Genomic DNA, 9,119 nt, shown 5'->3' on the forward strand with positions numbered 1-9,119 from the left:
GGTTCTGTCGTGGTTTTGGCAGAAATTTGAGCTCAAAATTGAGCTTCCACAGTGGGGATCAATGGAGGAAAATGGTGGGCTTGAACTGAGGAGATCTTAGGGAGTCTTTGAGAGGAATTTGGCAGAGTTTCCTTAATCAAATTTTAGCTCTTCTTTTTTTTCCATGGAGGTGAGGTTTAAATAAAATGGCCTAGGGTGGCTATCATGGCCAATTAAGGGGTGTAAAATGGTACTTAGGTGGAGGGTTTTGAAGTGCTAAAGCCAATTGGAATTGGCCAGCTCAGATGGGTGAGTTTGGGTTTGAATTTTTGCTTGGGGCTCTTAGTTTTGGTTTTCCATCCACTAGGCCAGCCGACAGGGCCAGGGGAGTTGGCCAGGAGGTCAGGTGAGCCAGTGGGATGGTTAATTATAATTAACCATCAATGGCAAGTGATGACGGGGAAGATTTTTTGTTAAGGCCCATAAATGGGCATAAGTCCCTAAATTTAGGGATCCAATGTTCCATAGCTCTCCATGGCTGTTCAAGGGGGTTTATCTTGGTCAATAGAGTGTGATTAGTGGTTGTGGAGTCATCAATTTGGTGGCTTTGAGATGGCTAAGTTAATTTTGGTGCATTGGTCCAATTTGGGTCCAAATGGCTAAGAGTTGTTTTGGGTTAGGCTAGCCATTACTTTGAGCCCAATTGATTTATCAAAATTGTATGGATGATGGTCATGAAGATTTTTGGTGAAGTATTGAAATGATTTGAGTCCAATTGGAAGCTCAATTTAAAGGATTTTAAGATTTTGGTCAATTTGGGCATGTTGGACAAGACTTGGGTTTAAGTTGGGCTAAGATTGGGTGAGGTTCATTTTGGGTGAGGTTCAAATTAATTATTGAAAATGGTTTATAGGAATGTCATGAAGAGTTTTCAGCATAAATTGGGTGCCAATTTTGTGGTTAATGCATTCAATTTGGTGGAATTTGGAGACAGCTAATTTGGGGCAAATTTGGGGATTTTTGGAGTTGGGTTGAACTTAAATGAAATTGAGGCTTCACCAAGGCCAAATAAAGGTCATTTTTGGTGTGTATGAGTGTTATGAAAGATTTATGATCCAAATTGGGTAAATTGAGAATGCTATGGGGTTCAATTTGGTGGGATTGAGTCATAGGGCCAAAATTGGGGGTTTGACTTAGATCAAGATTAAGCTCAAAGCATGGGCCAATTAGGCTTGGATTTGGTTTATATTGGTCATATGAAAGTTAAATTTGAGTTTAGAATTGAAATTGATGGAAATTGCGACCAAATTGATCGACATTTAAGGTAAATTTGGGGAAATTGAGCCTTTAAAGGCAATTTGGGGGGTTTGGTCAAAATGGTCAAATTGGCTAAATTGGGTTCAATTGAAGGGTTCAAATCAGTTTGGAAAACATTTGGAGTAATTTTTTAAGTTTTGGGAAAGTTTGGGCTGCTAAGTGTATTTTTGTAATTTTGGCAATTTTAGGGGTATTTTGGTAATTTAGGAATTTTTAGGTGATTTTGGGTAATTTGGATATTTTGAAATGGTTCGAAATGATTTTTGAACAATTTTTTGTACTTTGAGTGAATTTGGGAATCTTTGGCCAAATTTAAGGTTTCAAGGGCATTTAGGTAATTTTCAAGGGAATTTAGGTAATTTGGGTAGATTTATGGGCAAAAGACCAAGTTGGGTATTTTTTTGTAAAATTGAGAAGCCAACCACCATATGTGAACTATGGACCAATGAAATCCCCATTTGGTTCCTCTATATACTGGTCTTAGCTAAACCCTAGCCTAGGGCTAGTGAGTTTAGGGGACCATCTACATGAGTCTCCCAAAAGATCAAGGGATCAAACTCAACAATTTTGGATTTAGGGTTGTGAGTGATTGTGGGTGAGAGTGAGTGAAGGTGAGTGAACTAGCTCCAGACCAACACTTAGGGCTAACCCTAAGGTCAGACAGTTCTATGGGGGCTCATCTTGAGCTCCCTCATACTGATCCCACCTACGAAGTGCTAAAGGTTAGGACCAATATGTGGAACTTCAAGTTGAGCAAGTAGAAGTTTAGAATTTCTAATGGTGAGGGTTCCTTTTCTGGTTTTCTAAGAATAGTCGACAGGAAAGTCTTATGGCTAGACCTTAGGCAACTAAAGAGGGAAAACTAAACCTCAACCAAAAATGAAGTCAACAAATATAAAATCTAACAAATTTGGCTTGAATCCACCAAGAAATTTCCACTTTAGAGGAAACCCTAACTCTCAAAATCATGAAAACCAGAGGAAGAAAATGAAGTCGGGGTGAAAATGGAGATTTTTTGCTCAATTTTTCACTTTTAACAGTTCTCTAACCGGTTTAAGTGAATTGATGGCTTAGCACGACTACTTTGGCGCTTACGCGCCTACCTCTTGGGTTGTCTAGCGCTTAAGCATGGGGACATGACACTTCGGTGCCAGTGCACGAATTTTGATACTTTTCATTTTATAAGTCAACCACCCTTAAATCGTCTTATAAATCTTTAATAACTATTTTCTTCCCATTCAACTCTCCTTTTCTCAAATTTACCAATATTAAATAATTTGATTCAACATAAATTAACACAAAATTTTACACACAAACAGACACTTATATTAATTCAAAAACAAATACAAACATTTGTGATACGTAATTTCTCAATCCAAAGAGTCTTGGATGAGATAATTCCTAAGCACAAACACTAAACAAACATAACGCTAAAGCACATAAACAAACTTAACACTAACAAACAAACAGACATTAAACTTAGAATTTAATTCCACTCTCCTTCCGGTGGAACAAAAAAACAAATACAAACATTTGTGATACGTAATTTCTCAATCCAAAGAGTCTTGGATGAGATAATTCCTAAGCACAAACACTAAACAAACATAACGCTAAAGCACATAAACAAACTTAACACTAACAAACAAACAGACATTAAACTTAGAATTTAATTCCACTCTCCTTCCGGTGGAACAAATCCTGGCCTTTCATTAGTTTCTCCTTGGGCATTTGGAATATAGATTTGATAGAACGAGCGGTGATGAAGAACTTTAGTTGAGTCTTTGTCTATTCATTTGTTTTTCAAATACATAGCTTTATCTGCTTCTTCAATAAAACTTGTATGGCTAAATTGCATATTAATTTGCCATCCAATATGCTCCAAATGTGCATTAAATTCCATCACTTTTGCTTCAATTGATGCCACGTCGGCCTCAATTTTTATGATTTTCTCCTCTATTCCTTCTATACTAATGGCTAGGAAACAGTTGTATAACTCTTACGCACATTAACTAATGAACCTCTTCTTCATAGTTTCCTCCTTTTTCTTCATATAAATCACCCAAGATGACATTTTTCCAAGATCTCTAATTCTTCACTTAGATTTTAGGGTTAAAAATGAAATGGGTTGAGAATTCTCTTCATTCTCTTCTATTTATAGTCTTTAGACCATGCCTAAAACTACTAGACACGTTCTCAAACCACTAACCACATTAAAACCCACTAAACCATGTTTAAATCTTTTAGAAAAGTAATTTAGCACGTTTAGTTAACTGCTGTACTTAAGCGCCGATGTTGGCACTTGAGCGTCGGTGCTTAATTAAGCACAGGTCAGCTTAACGTCCAAATACTCATTCTAACATGTCTAAGTCATCTATTAAGGTCTTAGAATCATTAATAAATTATTATATATTCAAAATACTATCAAAATTTTCTTAATCAAACACAACAACATAACATTCAAAATAGAAACACACATATGATTATAGGTTGCCTCCCACAAAGCTCTTGATTTAACGTCATCAGCCAGACGTAACCAGTCCTTATTTTGGTTGACCCAACAACACTAGATCTTTTATTGTAAGTTGATCCCCTAAAAAGTAGTGTTTTAGCCTGTGACCATTCACTTTGAATATTTTCACAGTTTTAGGATCTTTGATATCCATAGCTCCATAAGGATAAACTTTTATCACAACAAATAGGCCCATCCACCTAGACTTAAGTTTTCCTGGAAATAATCTTAACCTTGCATTATATAGCAAAACTTGTTGCACTGGCTCAAAATTTTTAGTAAGAATCCTTAGATCACGCCACATCTTCATATTTTCTTTATAAATCTTAGCACTCTCATAAGATTCATTCCTTATTTCTTCAAGCTCAGTTGATTGCAATAGTCTTTTCTCACGAGCATCCTTTAAATTGTAATTAAATTCCTTAATAACCCAATATGCTTAATGCTCAAGTTCAACTAGTAAATTACAAGCTTTCCCAAATATTAACCAATATGGGGACATTCCTATAGGAGTTCTATATGTAGTCCTAGAAGCCCACAAAGCATAATCAAGTTTGATTGACCAATCCTATAGGAGTTCTATGTGCATAGTAGATTACTTTGATAATCTTATTATGTTTTTGTCCTAAAATAACTCCAATATTATAATCACTTGCATCACACATTAATTTAAAAGGGTTTTCCTAATTTGGTGAAACAATAATTGGTGTGGTGACTAATTTTTCTTTTAATAGCTTAAAAGCTTTTAGGCACTCCTTATCAAAATTAAAAATTACATCTTTTTAAAGCAAATGACATAGAGGCTTAGCAAGTTTTGAAAGGTCTTTAATATATCTCCCATAGAATCCAGCATGTCCTAAAAAATTCCTTATTACCCTCACATTTGTTGGGTAAGGTAAATTATCAATCACTTGAATTTATGCACGGTCTATTTCCATACCATTTTCTGATATCTAATGTCTTAAAATAATTCCTCCTGCTACCCTAAATTAGTATTTTTACCAATTAAGGACTAAATTCATTTCTTCACAGCGCTTAAGAACTTTCAGTAAAACCTCATTTCCTTTTTCAATTAAATCACAGAAAATAACCATCCAAATTTGGTGAAACAATAATTGGTGTAGTGACTAATTTTTCTTTTAATAGCTTAAAAGTTTTTAGGCACTCCTTATCAAAATTAAAAATTACATCTTTTTCAAGCAAATGACATAGAGGCTTAGCAAATTTTGAAAGGTCTTTAATGTATCTCCCGTAGAATCCAACATGTCCTAAAAAAATTCCTAATTATCCTCACATTTGTTGGGTAAGGTAAATTATCAATCACTTGAATTTATGCACGGTCTATTTCCATACCATTTTCTGATATCTAATGTCTTAAAATAATTCCTCCTGCTACCCTAAATTGGTATTTTTACCAATTAAGGACTAAATTCATTTCTTCACAGCGCTTAAGAACTTTCATTAAAACCTCATTTACTTTCACCATTTGTATTTGGCGATAACAAGTATATTTATCCAAAAAATAAAAGTATTTATGCCCACCTACTCTATCCAACATTTTATCTATACAGTGTAGTGAAAATGATCTTTCCTAGTGGTGAGAGTTAATTTTCTATAAACAATGCATATTCGTCACCTTGTGACTTGTCTTGTTGGTATTAACTCACTATGTTCATTCATAGTCACAGTCACACTTCCTTTCTTAGGATCGCAGTGAATTGAACTAACCCAAATATGCATTGATTATAGAAAATAATTTCAGCATCTAACCACTTTAAAATTTCTTTCTTAACAACTTCTTTCATAAGAAGATTCAATCTCGAGGATCAGCCCTAGGTTTGCAGTTCTTTTCCATATGAATTCTATGCATACAAATTGAAGAGTTGATTCCTTTAATATCAACAATTATCCATCCAAAGGCTTTCTTATAATTCTTTAAAGTTTTCATTAAACTCACTTCTTCTTCTGTTGTAGTTAATTTTGAGTAAATTATAACCGATAATGCTAAGGAATCACCTAAAAAGACATATTTTAAATGTTATGGAAGTAACTTCAACTCAAGATCAAGAGGTTTTTCGATTGATTTACAAATAGATTTATCTTTTTCTATCATGTTCAATACTTCAAAACTTTCTAAAAAATAATTCAAATCTTTTTTTGTAAAAATCTTCAAATTGATCTAATTCCTCTTCTTGCTAGATTTCCAACTCTTTCATTTTAGATTTTTCCTTAAAAGTTGTTTTGAAATGAAATTCACTCTAATATCTTATTACATCCATTATGTAACATTCATCATCTTTACCTTTTGCTGGATACTTCATTAATTTTGAAATATTAAACGTAACTGTTTGATCATTGACGCACATAGTTAATTTCCTTTTCTGCACATCTACCTTTGTTGTTCCTGTAGCTATAAAAGGTCTTCCCAAAATGATAGGTATCTCCTTATCTTCCTCCATATCAAGCACAATGAAATTAACAGGAAAGATAAATTGATCCACTTTCACTAAAACACCTTCTATAACTCTTTTAGGATATGTTATTGAATAATCTGTTAACTGTAGAGTTATAGTAGTAGGGGATATTTCTCCTAATCCCAATCTCTTAAATATTGATAATGACATAAGGTTAATTTTTGCACCTAAATCACATAAAGCTTTCCCATAAAATTCGTCTCTTATTACACATAAAATTGTGAAGCTACCAGGATCTTTAAGCTTTTTATGAATTACAACATTGCGCTCCTCACAAAGTGCAATAGTGGTGTTATCTTCAAACTTCCTTTTCCTGTTAAGAATATCCTTCATAAACTTCTCATAGCTTGGCATTTTTTCTAAGGCTTCAGCAAATGAAATATTAACTGTAAGCTTCTTAAAGATTTCCTGAAATTTTAAAAAAATTTTATCCAACTTTTTTTAATGAAGTCTCTGGGAAAGGGTGGTGGTTGCCTTTCCAAATCAATTTTATGTGGAGAAATAGGTCTCTCTAAACCTTTCAGAGCGTCCTCTTCAGGCTCTTCAATTTCTTTTCTCTCTACTTTAATCTTTTTTTAAACTCTACCTTCCAAGTCTCTTCCGCTTCAAAGTTGAACGACCTCTACTTGCTCTTTATTTTGGTCTTTTGGATCTACTTTTGCATTATTATGAAGTGTTCCTTGGGATTTATTATTTAATGAATTTTTTATTTGTCCCAATCGATTCTCAATATTTCTAATTGTAGCTCCTTCACTTTGTAACTGATTTCCCATTTGTAACACCATTTCTTTTATAAATGACTTTTTCTCCTTGATTTGTGGATTTTTGTTGAAACCTGGAGGATAAGTAGGTCTATAATTACTATTACCTTGGCTGTTCTAGTTTCCTAATGGGTTTACTTGGTTGTTCCCCCATTGTTGATTATTACCACCTGAAGTATTGTTCCAGTTAAAGTTAGGATGGTTCTTTCAACCCGGGTTATAATAATTTGAATATGGGTTATTCTACTTGTTTTTTATGTCATTCAAAGTTTCTAATAATGCTTGATAATCTACCATTTTGCCAAATAAATTCTCTTCACTCATTGTAATTGGGTGAGAAAAAATCATTCCAAATTTGTCTAACTTCCTTGAAATTGTAGCAACTTGATTTGCTAACATTGCAAAAGTATTAGATTCATGAATATTGGCTACTTTCTTAGGATTTACCCTCTGAAAAGGCCATTAAAAATTATTAGTAGTCATCTCTTCAATTAAAACATAAGCATCATGAAATGATTTTGACATCAATAAACCACTAGCAGTGGCATCAATAATATATCTAAGAGATCCAGCTAATACATTGTAAAATGTTTAAATTATTAACCAATCTAGAATAGCATGGTGTGGACACTTTTGCAGTAGTTCATTAAATCATTCTCATGCTTCATAAATAGATTTCCTTTCAAATTGACAAAAAGATATAATATCATTTCTAAACTTCAGAGTTAGTGCTCCACCAAACTAATTATTTGATACAATTTGGATAATAAAAGGTTTAGGTTCAAATGAATTAGTCAGTACAACATGTTTTCGAGTACTACAATGAAGTTCATCCATCGTAGGGTTTGTAAAATCTCTTAAAGGTCTAAATCCTTATTCTTCAGTGAGAAAGGAAAATTTGTAAGTCTTATAGCATCATCTGATACACTATCATATTTAAATGTAGCACACAGTTCAAAAAATTGGCAAGATGTAAATTTGGATCATGAGTTAGTGCTCCACCAAACTAATTATTTGATACAATTTGGATAATAAAAGGTTTAGGTTCAAATGAATTAGTCAGTACAACATGTTTTCGAGTACTACAATGAAGTTCATCCATCGTAGGGTTTGTAAAATCTCTTAAAGGTCTAAATTCTTGATGAATTTCAACAATTTGATTATTTTGGTTTGTCATTTCTATTTTGATTTTTTTTATTTTTCTAATAGTTTTTTTTTTTAATTCAGAATCATAGGGCACTAGTTCGTTAAATCCTAAACTACACATACCTTACTACAAAATAACATAAAATAAAATCACACAAACAAGAACTTATATAAAGACAACACTACAATCATCCCATAATAAATTTAAAAATTTACATAGGACTATCTAAAAATAGAGATTTTATATGACAATACAATGTATGCGGTTATATTCTTATTGTTTTCTTACTTATAATTCTTACTTTACAACAGTGCCAAAAACTTGATCACTAGTAAAAGCTAGGTAAAAGTTTAACTTTGAAGTAAATAAGAATGCAATTATTATATTTAATTATAGGATACTATGTAATTATATGTATCATTATCGAGTAATATAAAACTTTTTGATTAAGCCCCAAATATCGAACTCATAGAGAAAAAAATACAATATGCAATTAAAATCAGAAGAACTTAGATAACAAATTTTACTTTGCAAAATATTCTTACTCAAACTACAGATGCTATAATAGGAATGAAAGTTTGATTCTTTTTGTAATTTTTGATAATTGAAAGTAAAGTAAACATTTAACTAAACTTAACTAGATATTTGTAAAATAAAGGCAACATAAATAAAATATCTTTTTCGTTATCATGACTCAGTATCAAGTATAGGAATTATGTTGTGGAAGGATTCAAATTGTTTTTTGCTAAATGAGACTAAATGAGAGCAGTAGTGTTCTTGACCCTTACTAGAGATACTGTAAAGAACATTGGCTAATTTAAAGTTTGAATAGTCTTGAAGACGGGTTAGGTAGGGAAGATACTAGCTTTCACTCTAGAGTACTCTCTTCTCCCTCCACGTGGGGGCTAATGATGCATGATTTACTGAAATAT

Source organism: Phalaenopsis equestris, unplaced genomic scaffold (genome assembly GCF_001263595.1).
Source record: "Phalaenopsis equestris unplaced genomic scaffold, ASM126359v1 Scaffold235757, whole genome shotgun sequence".
NCBI classification, from domain to species: Eukaryota; Viridiplantae; Streptophyta; class Magnoliopsida; order Asparagales; family Orchidaceae; genus Phalaenopsis; species Phalaenopsis equestris.